This window comes from Triticum aestivum, chromosome 3D (genome assembly GCF_018294505.1).
Source record: "Triticum aestivum cultivar Chinese Spring chromosome 3D, IWGSC CS RefSeq v2.1, whole genome shotgun sequence".
NCBI lineage: Eukaryota > Viridiplantae > Streptophyta > Magnoliopsida > Poales > Poaceae > Triticum > Triticum aestivum.
This window is the reverse complement of record NC_057802.1, coordinates 613,017,129-613,030,387: the sequence shown is the minus strand read 5'-3', so window position 1 is coordinate 613,030,387 and position 13,259 is coordinate 613,017,129.

Here is a 13,259-nt window from a genome sequence, read left to right as displayed (position 1 = left end):
AGACACATCTCCGGTCAATAACCAATAGCGGAACCTGGATGCTCATATTGGTTCCTACATATTCTATGAAGATCGTTATCGGTCAAACCGCATAACAACGTACGTCATTCCCTTTGTCATCAGTATGTTACGTGCCCGAGATTCGATCATCGGTATCATCATACCTAGTTCAATCTCGTTACCGGCAAGTCTCTTTACTCGTTCCGTAATGCATCATCCCGCAACTAACTCATTAGTCACATTGCTTGCAAGGCTTATAGTGATGTGCATTACCGAGAGGGCCCAGAGATACCTCTCCGATACTCTGAGTGACAAATCCTAATCTCGATCTATGCCAACCCAACAAACACCTTCGGAGACACCTGTAGAGCATCTTTATAATCACCTAGTTATATTGTGACGTTTGATAGCACACAAGGTGTTCCTCCGGTATTCGGGAGTTGCATAATCTCATAGTCAGAGGAATATGTATAAGTCATGAAGAAAGCAATAGCAATAAAACTAAACGATCATTATGCTAAGCTAATGGATGGGTCTTGTCCATCACATCATTCTCTAATGATGTGATCACGTTCATCAAATGACAACACATGTCTATGGTCAGGAAACATAACCATCTTTGATCAACGGGCTAGTCAAGTAGAGGCATACTAGGGACACTCTGTTTTGTCTATGTATTCACATATGTACTAAGTTTCCGGTTAATACAATTCTAACATGAATAATAAACATTTATCATGTAAGAAACAACTTTATTATTGCCTCTAGGGCATATTTCCTTCATTACCAACCAGCTTACTGTAGCAAAACAGACTTTTTCCACTATTTCTTTCTCTTTTTTGCCGATAGTTTTTGTTTCTTTTCCATTTTCATTTTTCAAAATTTCAAAAAAAAGTTTGCATTTTCAAATTTTGTTCATAAATTATAACATTCGCATTCTAAAAAATTATACAAACATTGAACAGACACAATTGTAAAAAAAAGTACAAACATTGAAATACAAATATTCATAAAATACAAAGCTTCATCTCATAGCATGTTGTTTTTCGACATCCTTGAAATGACCCTATTTTTTTTCCAGTGGCTTGTATGACCAAGTTATGGCACCATGCCAAGTTGCTTTGCTTTTCGACAAATTTTGTATTTTCCGGAGTTTTCTCGTAAAAAATGGTCGATAAATGGCAGGACGTGTCGCAACTTGCATATGGTGTAGGAAATCATTCAAACCTGGCGTAAATGACTACCATGGGCACGCCTACCTACTTACTTAAGTTTGGGTCAGTCTTGAGATTTCCAAAAATACCATGTTCGACGGAGACTGTTCGGTTAGGCCAGAAGAGTCCGTTTGGGAGTAGCCCATTTCTCAACATCTCTTAAATGGTCTCAGTTTTTTTCATGTCCTTGCATGATCAATTTAAGGCACCATGTCAAGTGGTTTGGGGTTTCAACAAGTTTTGCATTTTTTGGAACATGAATTGATAAAAATTTCATGTTTGTAGATTTTTCTTAAGGATTTGAGAAAGTTCATCCATTTTGAAAAAAGTGCATCAATTTTGGCAAAACAAATTCATCTACTTTGAAAATATGCGTTTATTTTGAAAAAAACTTCATCAATTTTGAGAAAAAGGAACATCAATTTTTTTAAAAAATCATCTATTTTGAAAAAACGTTCATCAATACTTTTTATGAATTTTTAAAAAGGTATCGTTTTAGGAAACGTTCACCAAGTTTGAAAAAATGTTTGCAAACTTTGTTAAAAGTCCATTCTTTCATAAAAACGAAATTGGAAAAAGTTTGCACATTGCAAGAGAAAAGGGAAAATAAAAAATGAACAAAAAAGAAAGGAAAACGAAAAATAAGAAATAGAGAAGGAAAATAAATCTGGGACAAAACCGTTAAAAACGAGAAAAAAAGAGCAAGAAAAAAGGAAGGAAGAAAGAAAGAAGTAAAGAAGAAAATTGGAAAAAGAAAAGCGGATAGAAGAAAAGAATAAGAAAGACACTTGCAACCACATGAAGTGATGGTGGCAAGTTGGTTATTGTGTTGCATTTTGAACCAGAAGTTGGTGTCTCGAATCTTGGCACACTCATATTTTTTGCGATTTAAAGAGATGGTTGGGACGGCCCAGTGCGCAATTGTACGGCCTATACGTACATCGAATTGATATTCTAAAAAGAAAAAGATACACAACAAAATATGACAATCATGTCCTTTATTATGAAGAGGTATGGGCTAATCTGAGCCGTCCTTGTGTTTAGGGGGGGTCTACGAAGCAGAAGTGTTGATTTTGGGGGAAGATTTAAAGAGATGGTTGGGATGGCCAGTGCACAATTGTACGGCCTATACGTACATCGAATTGATATTCTAAAAAGAAAAAGATACACAACAAAATATGACAATCATGTCCTTTATTATGAAGAGGTATGGGCTAATCTGAGCCGTCCTTGTGTTTAGGGGGGTCTACCGAAGCAGAAGTGTTGATTTTGGGAGGAAAAAACAGAAGACGGAATCCAACGGCAACACTTGTCGCATCGGGTGGCTGGGGCTAGACTGGACGAACTGTTCGGCCGGTCTGCCGGCCTCTATCACTGCCCAGCCACATGGCAGCTGAACGCCACGCTCACCATAAAATCCTTGTGACATAATCACCTTCCCGTCGTAACACACTATCTCATCATCATCGTAGTACACGGCACGACCATCGGCCATTTTTGTGAGATACCTCTTATGAGAAGGAAGATGGCCATATCTTTAGTTGGAGTAATAGATGTGGTTTCTCTGCACGCCACCACGCCCTTCTGCACACACCTCCACGGCTGTGGAGCATGTTGGGCCCAAAAATAGTGCATAGTCATGCAAGCTCGTCATCTCTTCCCACCTATAGACTAGCTCAAATAGCCTGAAGAAAAACTCCCCGGTCTTGACCGCCATAGTCAGCTTGTTGCCCATGTCAAAGATGTAGATGGCATGCACAGGCGCATAATCGTCGTCCTCCCACAGGAGATAAGGAAGGCCTTGTGTTTGGGTGACAATGGCCTGGATGGCTGTGACCAGTACAAGTTCATTTGTGCCGCCGCCGATGCCAAACTTGAGCAGTCTAACCTCCTGATAATCTAGCCAGAGCCCGTAGAGCTCCCCATGGCAGAAGGCTATATCGTTGAGGTTCCCCATGCCACGTGCTTTCATAGTCCACCCTTTGAGCGACTAACTTTGCAAAGAGCGACCATGCATCCGTGGGTGATGGCTGCGAGGATGCAAGTCTCGGAGGTGGGTTCCTCTGAGAAAATGATTTTGGAGACCCTGGAGGGATCGGTGGAGTTATCGCTAGGGTCGATCATCCTTTGCTGTTCTGAGAGCACCACCTTGGCACCGGAGAAGAGGTTCACTACCATGATGCGGCCAGCGGACACCATGGCAACCCATCCACCTTGGTGAGATCCGATGATCCACTTGCGAGCGACGACTTTGGGCGTGGGTGGAAGGCGGACACGCAGGACCCCTCCGTCCTCAAGGCAGTAGAGGTCCTTGGTTTTGGCGCGGTCGTACGTGGAGAGGAGCAACATCGGGAGAGGCGGCGGTGGCGGTCGCCAGATGCAACGGCACGCCACGCCCGGCAGACGGCGGCGAAGCGCACGCGGCCGAGCGGGTTGGCGATCCGGCGGGAGACCAGGTCGAGGAGTTCATCCGGGAGGTTGGAAGACATCTGCGCCGACAGCACGTACGGCGGGTGGATTGGGTATATGGTGCGGTGTAGATCTCCGGTAATCTATATCGAGGAAGAACGAAGGAGGTACGATTGCAATGTTTGGGCCGGACCCTTGTTAATTATATTGGACGCAGGGAGCAGAACAAGCTAGGACTAGTACGTCTCCTCTATACGTACGACCTGCTTCGTTGTTTTCAGAGACATGAAGAGATTTATTATTGATCATTATAATCGGGGTCAGAATCAAACTGCAAAGCATAAGCTACAGTAGTTTTTTTTTTTTTGAACAAAGGTGATCCAAAGACATCTACGCCTAGCAGTATTTGCTTGGCCCAAATATGTGCCACCGATTTTCTTCTCTCCTGATGTTTTTTTTTTCTTTTTGCGAGGGCTCTCCTGATGTAATCAACAGTGAAATAATCAAAACTTGCACTTGGCTCTTTTACCTCCCGGCATACAACCATCGCTGGTGATCTGTCATAGGTATCTTCATCCAGCCATCTCACAAATTGGTGGGCATCAGTCTATAATCACAGTTCACAGATCGGAAACCAATATCATGGGCTAGACGAACCCTATCCCAAAGTGCATATGTCATGACCAAACACATACATGGGATGAACAATCAGATCAATGCCAATTCTGGATACAAGAGAAAAGATTTGAGATGAGAATCAGCAAAGCAAGGAGGAGAGATACACGTAGGTTGCAGCGGATGAGGAACATGAGAAGGGTGAGAAGCCGAAGATGTTTACCAAATCAATTCGCTGCTGTTCTCGTTCACTGCTGCTTCTTTTAGAGCATATCCAGCCGCGCCCCCCAACAGCCCCCCCCCCCAGACGACTTTTACCACGCCGGCGCCGAAAAAACCCCCAGTCGCGCCCCCAAGACGCCGAAATCCACCGGCTCGGCCCGTTTTTGGGCCCGGCGATCGCAGTCCGAACCCGGCGCACTGGGGTGCGCGAGGGGGCTCCGGCGCGAGGGAAAAACACACCTGGGCCACACTGTCAGGCGAAAAGTCAAGCCAATTGTCCAGATTCGCCTCCCACCCCCCGCGCGCTCGGCCGCTACCCTGCCGATCCCGCCGCCGCCACCGCCCACCACCGCTAGATAGGCCATTCCCCGCCAGAAAAGAGAGGAGGTTTCACTGCGGCAGCCTCTCCACCACCGTCCGGACGATTTTTCCGGCGTTCCGGTCGCGCAGGGCGGTGTACCGGCGGGTGTGCGCCCACCACGCCCACAAGGTGTTCGGCGATTTGCCTGCTCGGCAATGGACTCGGATGACAAGGAGGCGCTCGCCGTGCTGCTGGAGGAGGAAGCCAATGCCGACGTCCAGGAAGAGGAACATCTCATGGTCCTCGCCGGCCTGCTTGCGAGCAATGAAAAGCCGCGGCGAGGTGGCTCGGCGCCGGGGCAGATGAAAGCAAAGAACCGGCAACGTCTGGAAGGCTACTGCATGCTCTACTCCGACTACTTCGCCGACACTCCACTGCACGGCGACAAAGTATTTCGGCACCGTTATCGGATGAGCCGAAAGCTTTTCCTCAGAATTGTTAATTCCATCCGGGAGTTCGACAGCTACTTCAAGTGCAAGAAGGATTGCATCGGCAAACTTGGATTCACCTCAATCCAGAAGTGCACGACAGCGATGAGGATGCTTGCGTACGGAGCTCCCGGTGATTCACTCGACGACTATGGGCCCATGGCCGAGTCCATGACCATTGAGTGTTTCTACAAGTTCTGCAGGGCAGTGGTGGCAGTGTTTGGACCGCAATACTTGCGAACACCCAATGCGGAAGACACTTCTCGGATCCTAGCACAGAATGCAGCAAGAGGATAACCTGGGATGCTTGGAAGCATCGACTGCATGCATTGGAAATGGAAGAACTGCCCATTTGCTTGGCAGGGGATGTACAAAGGCGCCAAAGGCGGTTGTAGTGTGGTACTTGTGGCGGTGGCCACACAGGACCTCTGGATTTGGCACTCCTTTTTCGGTATGCCAGGAACTCACAATGACATCAACGTGCTACAGTGCTCCCCTGTCTTTGCCAAGGTTGTTGAAGGTCATTCTCCTCCGGTGAACTTCGAGGTCAATTGGCGGCACTACAAGGGGTACTACCTAGCTGATGGCATCTATCTGAGATGGTCTACATTTGTGAAGACTATCTCAAACGATGTATCAGAAGGCAAGAAGTCCCACTTTGCCATGGTTCAGGAGGCTTGCAGGAAGGATGTCGAGCGGGCATTTAGTGTGCTCCAATCTCGATTTGCTGTTGTCCGGTACCCTGCCCAGACCTGGTTGAAAGATCAAATGTGGGAGATCATGACTTGCTGTGTCATCTTGCACACTATGATCATTGAGAGCGAGAAGGAAGAGCTAGTGTTTGACACTGAACCATACTATAGGCAGGGTCCTCTTGCCCAAGTTGATCACCAGCTACCGGCAACCTGGACGGCCTACCTCAATATGCGTCAGGAGATCCGAGACCCACAGGTGCATCAACAACTGCAGCAGAATCTGGTGGAGCACCTATGGAGGCTCAGGGGTGATGTCTACTACACAACCTTCATCTTGTAGACGTTGTTGGGCCTCCAAGTGCAGAGGTTTGTAGGAAAGTAGTAAATTTCCCTCAATTGGATGACCTAAGGTTTATCAATCCGTGGGAGGCGTAGGATGAAGATGGTCTCTCTCAAACAACCATGCAACCAAATAACAAAGAGTCTCTTGCGTCCCCAACACACCCAATACAATGGTAAATTGTATAGGTGCACTAGTTCGGCGAAGAGAGGGTGATACAAGTGCAATATGGATGGTAGATATAGGTTTTTGTAATCTGAAAATATAAAAACAGCAAGGTAGCAAGTGGTAAAAGTGAGCGTAAACGGTATTGCAATGATAGGAAACAAGGCCTAGGGTTCATACTTTCACTAGTGCAAGTTCTCTCAACAATAATAACATAAGTGGATCATATAACTATCCCTCAACATGCAACAAAGAGTCACTCCAAAGTCACTAATAGCGGAGAACAAACGAAGAGATTATTGTAGGGTACGAAACCACCTCAAAGTTATCCTTTCTGATCGATCTATTCAAGAGTCCGTAGTAAAATAACATGAAGCTATTCTTTCCGTTCGATCTATCATAGAGTTTGTACTAGAATAACACCTTAAGACACAAATCAACCAAAACCCTAATGTCACCTAGATACTCCAATCACCTCAAGTATCTGTGGGTATGATTATACGATATGCATCACACAATCTCAGATTCATCTATTCAACCAACACAAAGAACTTCAAAGAGTGCCCCAAAGTTTCTACCGGAGAGTCAAGACGAAAACGTGTGCCAACCCCTATGCATAAGTTCACGAGGTCACGGAACCCGCAAGTTGATAACCAAAACATACATCAAGTAGATCACGTGATATCCCATTGTCACCACAGGTAAGCACATGCAAGACATACATAAAGTGTTCTCAAATCCTTAAAGACTCTGATAAGATCACTTCAAAGGGAAAACTCAATCCATTACAAGAGAGTAGAGGGGGAGAAACATCATAAGATCCAACTATAATAGCAAAGCTCGCGATACATCAAGATCGTGCCAAATCAAGAACACGAGAGAGGGAGATCAAACACATAGCTACTGGTACATACCCTCAGCCCCGAGGGTGAACTACTCCCTCCTCGTCATGGAGAGCGTCGGGATGATGAAGATGGCCACCGGAGATGGATCCCCCCTCCGGCAGGGTGCCGGAATGGGTTCCCGATTGGTTTTTGGTGGCTACAGAGGCTTGCGGCGGTGAAACTCCCGATCTAGGTTATTTTCTGGAGGTTTTTGTATTTATAGGAATTTTTGGCGTAGGTCTCACGTCAGGGGGGGGTCTCCGAGTCGTCCACGAGATAGGGGACCAGGCCCAGGGGGTAGGGCGCGCCCCCCACCCTCGTGGACAGCCCGGGACTCTTTGGCCCAACTCTTTTACTCCGGGGGCTTCTTTCGATCCATAAAAAATCATCAAAAATTGGCACGTCAGTTGGACTCCGTTTGGTATTCCTTTTCTGTAAAACTCAAAAACAAGGAAAAAACAGAAACTGGCACTGGGCTCTAGGTTAATAGGTTAGCTCCAAAAATCATATAAAATAGCATATAATGCATATAAAACATCCTAGATGGATAATATAATAGCATGGAACAATCAAAAATTATAGATACGTTGGAGACGTATCAAGCATCCCCAAGCTTAATTCTTGCTCGTCCTCAAGTAGGTAAATGATAAAAACAGAATTTTTGATGTGGAATGCTACCAAACATATTTATCAATGTAATCTTCTTTATTGTGGCAAGAATATTCAGATCCGTAAGATTCAAGACAAAAGTTTAATATTGACATAAAAACAATAATACTTCAAGCATACTAACAAAGTAATCATGTCTTCTCAAAATAACATGGCCAAAGAAAGTTCATCCCTACAAAATCATATAGTTTGGCTATGCTCCATCTTCGTCACACAAAATATCCAAATCATGCACAACCTCGGTTTCAGCCAAGCAATTGTTTCATACTTTAGCCTTTTCAAACTTTTTCAACTTTCACGCAATACATGAGCGTGAGCCATGGACATATCACTATGGGTGGAATAGAATATGATAATGGGGGTTGTGTGGAGAAGACAAAAAAGGAGAAAGTCTCACATTGACGCGGCTAATCAACGGGCTATGGAGATGCCCATCAATTGATGTCAATGCGAGGAGTAGGGATTGCCATGCAACGGATGCACTAGAGCTATAAATGTATGAAAGCTCAACAAAAGAAACTAAGTGGGTGTGCATCCAACTTGCTTGCTCAGGAAGACCTAGGGCATTTGAGGAAGCCCATCGTTGGAATATACAAGCCAAGTTCTATAATGAAAAATTCCCACTAGTATATGAAAGTGACAATAATAAGAGACTCTCTATCATGAAGATCATGGTGCTACTTTGAAGCACAAGTGTGGAAAAAGGATAGTAGCATTGTCCCTTTTTTCTTATTATTATTTTTTCTCTTTTTTTTTCTTTTTTTATTTGGCCCCTTTTTTCATTTGGCCTTTCTTCTTTTAGGACAATGCTCTATTAATGATGTTCATCACACTTCTATTTATTTACAACTCAAAGATTACAACTCGATACTAGAACAAAGTATGACTCTATATGAATGCCTCCGGCGGTGTACCAGGATAGGAAATGAATCAAGAGTGACATGTATGAAAAATTATGAATGGTGGATTTGCCACAAATACGATGTCAACTACATGATCATGCAAGGCAATTTGACAATGATGAAGCGTGTCATAATAAATGAAACGGTGGAAAGTTGCATGACAATATATCTCGGAATGGCTATGGAAATGCCATAATAGGTAGGTATGGTGGCTGTTTTGAGGAAGATATAAGGAGTTTTATGTGTGATAGAGCGTATCGTATCACGGGGTTTGGATGCACCGGCGAAGTTTGCACCAACTTCTCGAGGTGAGAAGGGGCAATGCACGGTACCGAAGAGGCTAGCAATGATGGAAGGGTGAGAGTGCGTATAATCCATGCACCCAACAGTAGTCATAAAGAACTTACATACTTATTGCAAAAATCTACAAGTCATCAAAACAAAGTACTACACGTATGCCCCTAGGGGAAGGGTTGGTAGGAGTTAACCATCGCGCGATTCCGACCTCCACACAAAGGAAGGCAATCAAAGAAATATCTCATGCTTCAAATTTGTCACACAACGGTTACCATACGTGCATTCTACGGGACTTGCAAACCTCAACACAAGTATTTCTCAAATTCATAATTACCCTACTAGCATGACTCTAATACCACCATCTTCATATCTCAAAACAATCATCAAGTATCAAACTTCTCATAGTATTCAATGCACTCTATATGAATGTTTTTATTATACCCATCTTGAATGCCCATCATATTAGGACAAAATTCATAACCAAAGCAAATTACCATGCTGTTCTAAAGACTCTCAAAATAATATAAGTGAAGCATGAGAGTTCATCTATTTCTTCAAAATATAACCACCGCCATGCTCTAAAAGGATATAAGTGAAGCACTAGAGCAAACGACAAACTACTCCGAAAGATATAAGTGAAGATCAATGAGTAGTCGAATAATTATGTAACTATGTGAAGACTCTCTGACATTCAAGAATTTCAGATCTTGGTATTTTATTCAAATAGCAAGCAAAAAAAAATTAAAAAAAAATGACGCTCCAAGCAAAACACATATCATGTGGTGAATAAAAATATAACTCCAAGTAAAGTTACCGATGAACGAAGACGAAAGAGGGGATGCCTTCCGGGGCATCCCCAAGCTTAGGCTCTTGGTCGTCCTTGAATATTACCTTGGGGTGCCTTGGGCATCCCCAAGCTTAGGCTCTTGCCACTCCTTATTCCATAGTCCATTGAATCTTTACCCAAAACTTGAAAACTTCACAACACAAAACTCAACAGAAAACTCGTAAGCTCCGTTAGTATAAGAAAATAAATTACCACTTAGGTACTGTTGTGAACTCATTCTAAATTCATATTGGTGTTATATCTACTGTATTCCAACTTCTCTATGGTTCATACCCTCCGATACTACTCATAGATTCATCAAAATAAGCAAACAACACATAGAAAACAGAATCTATCAAAAACAGAACAGTGTGTAGTAATCTGTAACTCACGAATACTTCTGTAACTTCAAAAATTCTACCAAATTAGGAAAACCTGAGCATTTTGTGTATCAATCAGATGCAAAAAGAATCAGATCAATAGCACGCTTCTGTGAATTATCAAAACTAATTTACTGGGCGCAAAAGTTTCTGATTTTCAGCAGGATCAACACAACTATCACCGTAAGCTATCCTAAAGGTCTTACTTGGCACTTTATTGAAACAAAATCTATAAAACATGATTACTACATTAGCATAATCATGTGAACACACAAAAACAGTAGGTACAAATGTTGGATTGTCTCCCAACAAGCGCTTTTCTTTAATGCCTTTCTAGCTAGGCATGATGATTTCAATGATGCTCACATAAAAGATAAGAATTGAAACATAAAGAGAGCATCATGAAGAATATGACTAGCACATTTAAGTCTAACCACTACAAAAAAAAGACACATCCGTGACATTTTGGGCTAAACGAAAATCTTTTCTGTCATACTTATGACACTTCTATGACGATAATTGTGACAAAAGCCGGCATCATCATAGATGTGGTGGGGTCCTACTGATGGGGAACGTAGCAGAAATTCAAAATTTTCTACGCATCACCAAGATCAATCTATGGAGTAATCTAGCAACGAGGGGAAGGGGAGTGAATCTACATACCCTTGTAGATCGCGATGCGGAAGCGTTGCAAGAACGCGGATGAGGGAGTCGTACTCGTAGCGATTCAGATCGCGGTTGATTCCGATCTAAGCACCGAAAGTACGGTGCCTCCGCGTTCAACACACGTACAGCCCGGTGACGTCTCCCACGCCTTGATCCAGCAAGGAGAGAGGGAGAGGTTGGGGAAGACTCCATCCAGCAGTAGCACGACGGCGTGGTGGTGATGGAGGAGCGTGGCAATCCCGCAGGGCTTCGCCAAGCACCGCGGGAGAGGAGGAGGAGGGAGAGGGGTAGGGCAGCACCAAAAGGAGACTTTCTCGTGTGTGTATGGCAGCCCAAACCTCAAGTATATATAGGGGGGAAGGGGGCTGCGCCCCCCTTAGGGTTTCCACCCCCAAGAGGAGGCGGCCAGCCCTAGATCCCATCAAGGGGGGCGGCCAAGGGGAGGAGAGGGGGAGGCGCCCCACTAGATGGGCCCTAAGGCCCATCTGGACCTAGGGTTTGCCCCCTCCCACTCTCCCATGCGCCTTGGGCCTTGGTGGGGGGGAGCACCAGCCCACCTGGGGCTGGTCCCCTCCCACACTTGGCCCACGCAGCCTTCTGGGGCTTGTGGCCCCACTTGGTGGACCCCCGGGACCCTCCCGGTGGTCCCGGTACATTACCGATTTCACCCGAAACTTTTCCGGTGACCAAAACAGGACTTCCCATATATAAATCTTTACCTCCGGACCATTCCGGAACTCCTCGTGATGTCCGGGATCTCATCCGGGAATCCGAACAACATTCGGTAACCACGTACATACTTTCCCTATAACCCTAGCGTCATCGAACCTTAAGCGTGTAGACCCTACGGGTTCGGGAACCATGCAGACATGACCGAGACGTTCTCCGGTCAATAACCAACAGCGGGATCTGGATACCCATGTTGGCTCCCACATGTTCCACGATGATCTCATCGGATGAACCACGATGTCGGGGATTCAATCAATCCCGTATTCAATTCCCTTTGTCTAACGGTATGTTACTTGCCCGAGATTCGATCGTTGGTATCCCTATACCTTGTTCAATCTCGTTACCGGCAAGTCTCTTTACTCGTTCCGTAACTCACATCATCCCGTGATCAACTCCTTGGTCACATTGTGCACATAATGATGATGTCCTACCGAGTGGGCCCAGAGATACCTCTCCGTTTACACGGAGTGACAAATCCCAGTCTCGATTCGTGCCAACCCAACAGACACTTTCGGAGATACCCGTAGTGCACCTTTATAGCCACCCAGTTACGTTGTGACGTTTGGCACACCCAAAGCATTCCTACGGTATCCGGGAGTTGCACAATCTCATGGTCTAAGGAAGTGATACTTGACATTAGAAAAGCTCTGAGCAAACGAACTACACGATCTTGTGCTAGGCTTAGGATTGGGTCTTGTCCATCACATCATTCTCCTAATGATGTGATCCCGTTATCAACGACATCCAATGTCCATGGTCAGGAAACCGTAACCATCTATTGATCAACGAGCTAGTCAACTAGAGGCTTACTAGGGACATGGTGTTGTCTATGTATCCACACATGTATCTGAGTTTCCTATCAATACAATTCTAGCATGGATAATAAACGATTATCATGAACAAGGAAATATAATAATAACCTATTTATTATTGCCTCTAGGGCATATTTCCAACAGTCTCCCACTTGCACTAGAGTCAATAATCTAGTTCACATCACCATGTGATTAACACTGACAGGTCACATCACCATGTGACCAAACACCCATGAGTTTACTAGAGTCAACAATCTAGTTCACATCTCTATGTGATTAACACTCAATGAGTTCTGGTTTGATCATGTTATGCTTGTGAGAGAGGTTATTAGTCAACGGGTCTGAACCTTTCAGATCCGTGTGTGCTTTCTGAATATCTATGTCATCTTGTGGATGCTACCACGCGCTATTTGGAGCCATTTCAAATAATTGTTCTACTATACGAATCCGGTTTACTACTCAGAGCCATCCGGATTAGTGTCAAAGTTCGCATCGACGTAACCCTTTACGACGAACTCCTTTTCACCTCCATAATCGAGAAAATTCCTTAGTCCAGTAGATACTAAGGATAAGTTCGACCGCTGTCATGTGATCCATTCCCGGATCACTATTGTACCCCTTGACCAACTCATGGCAAGGCACACT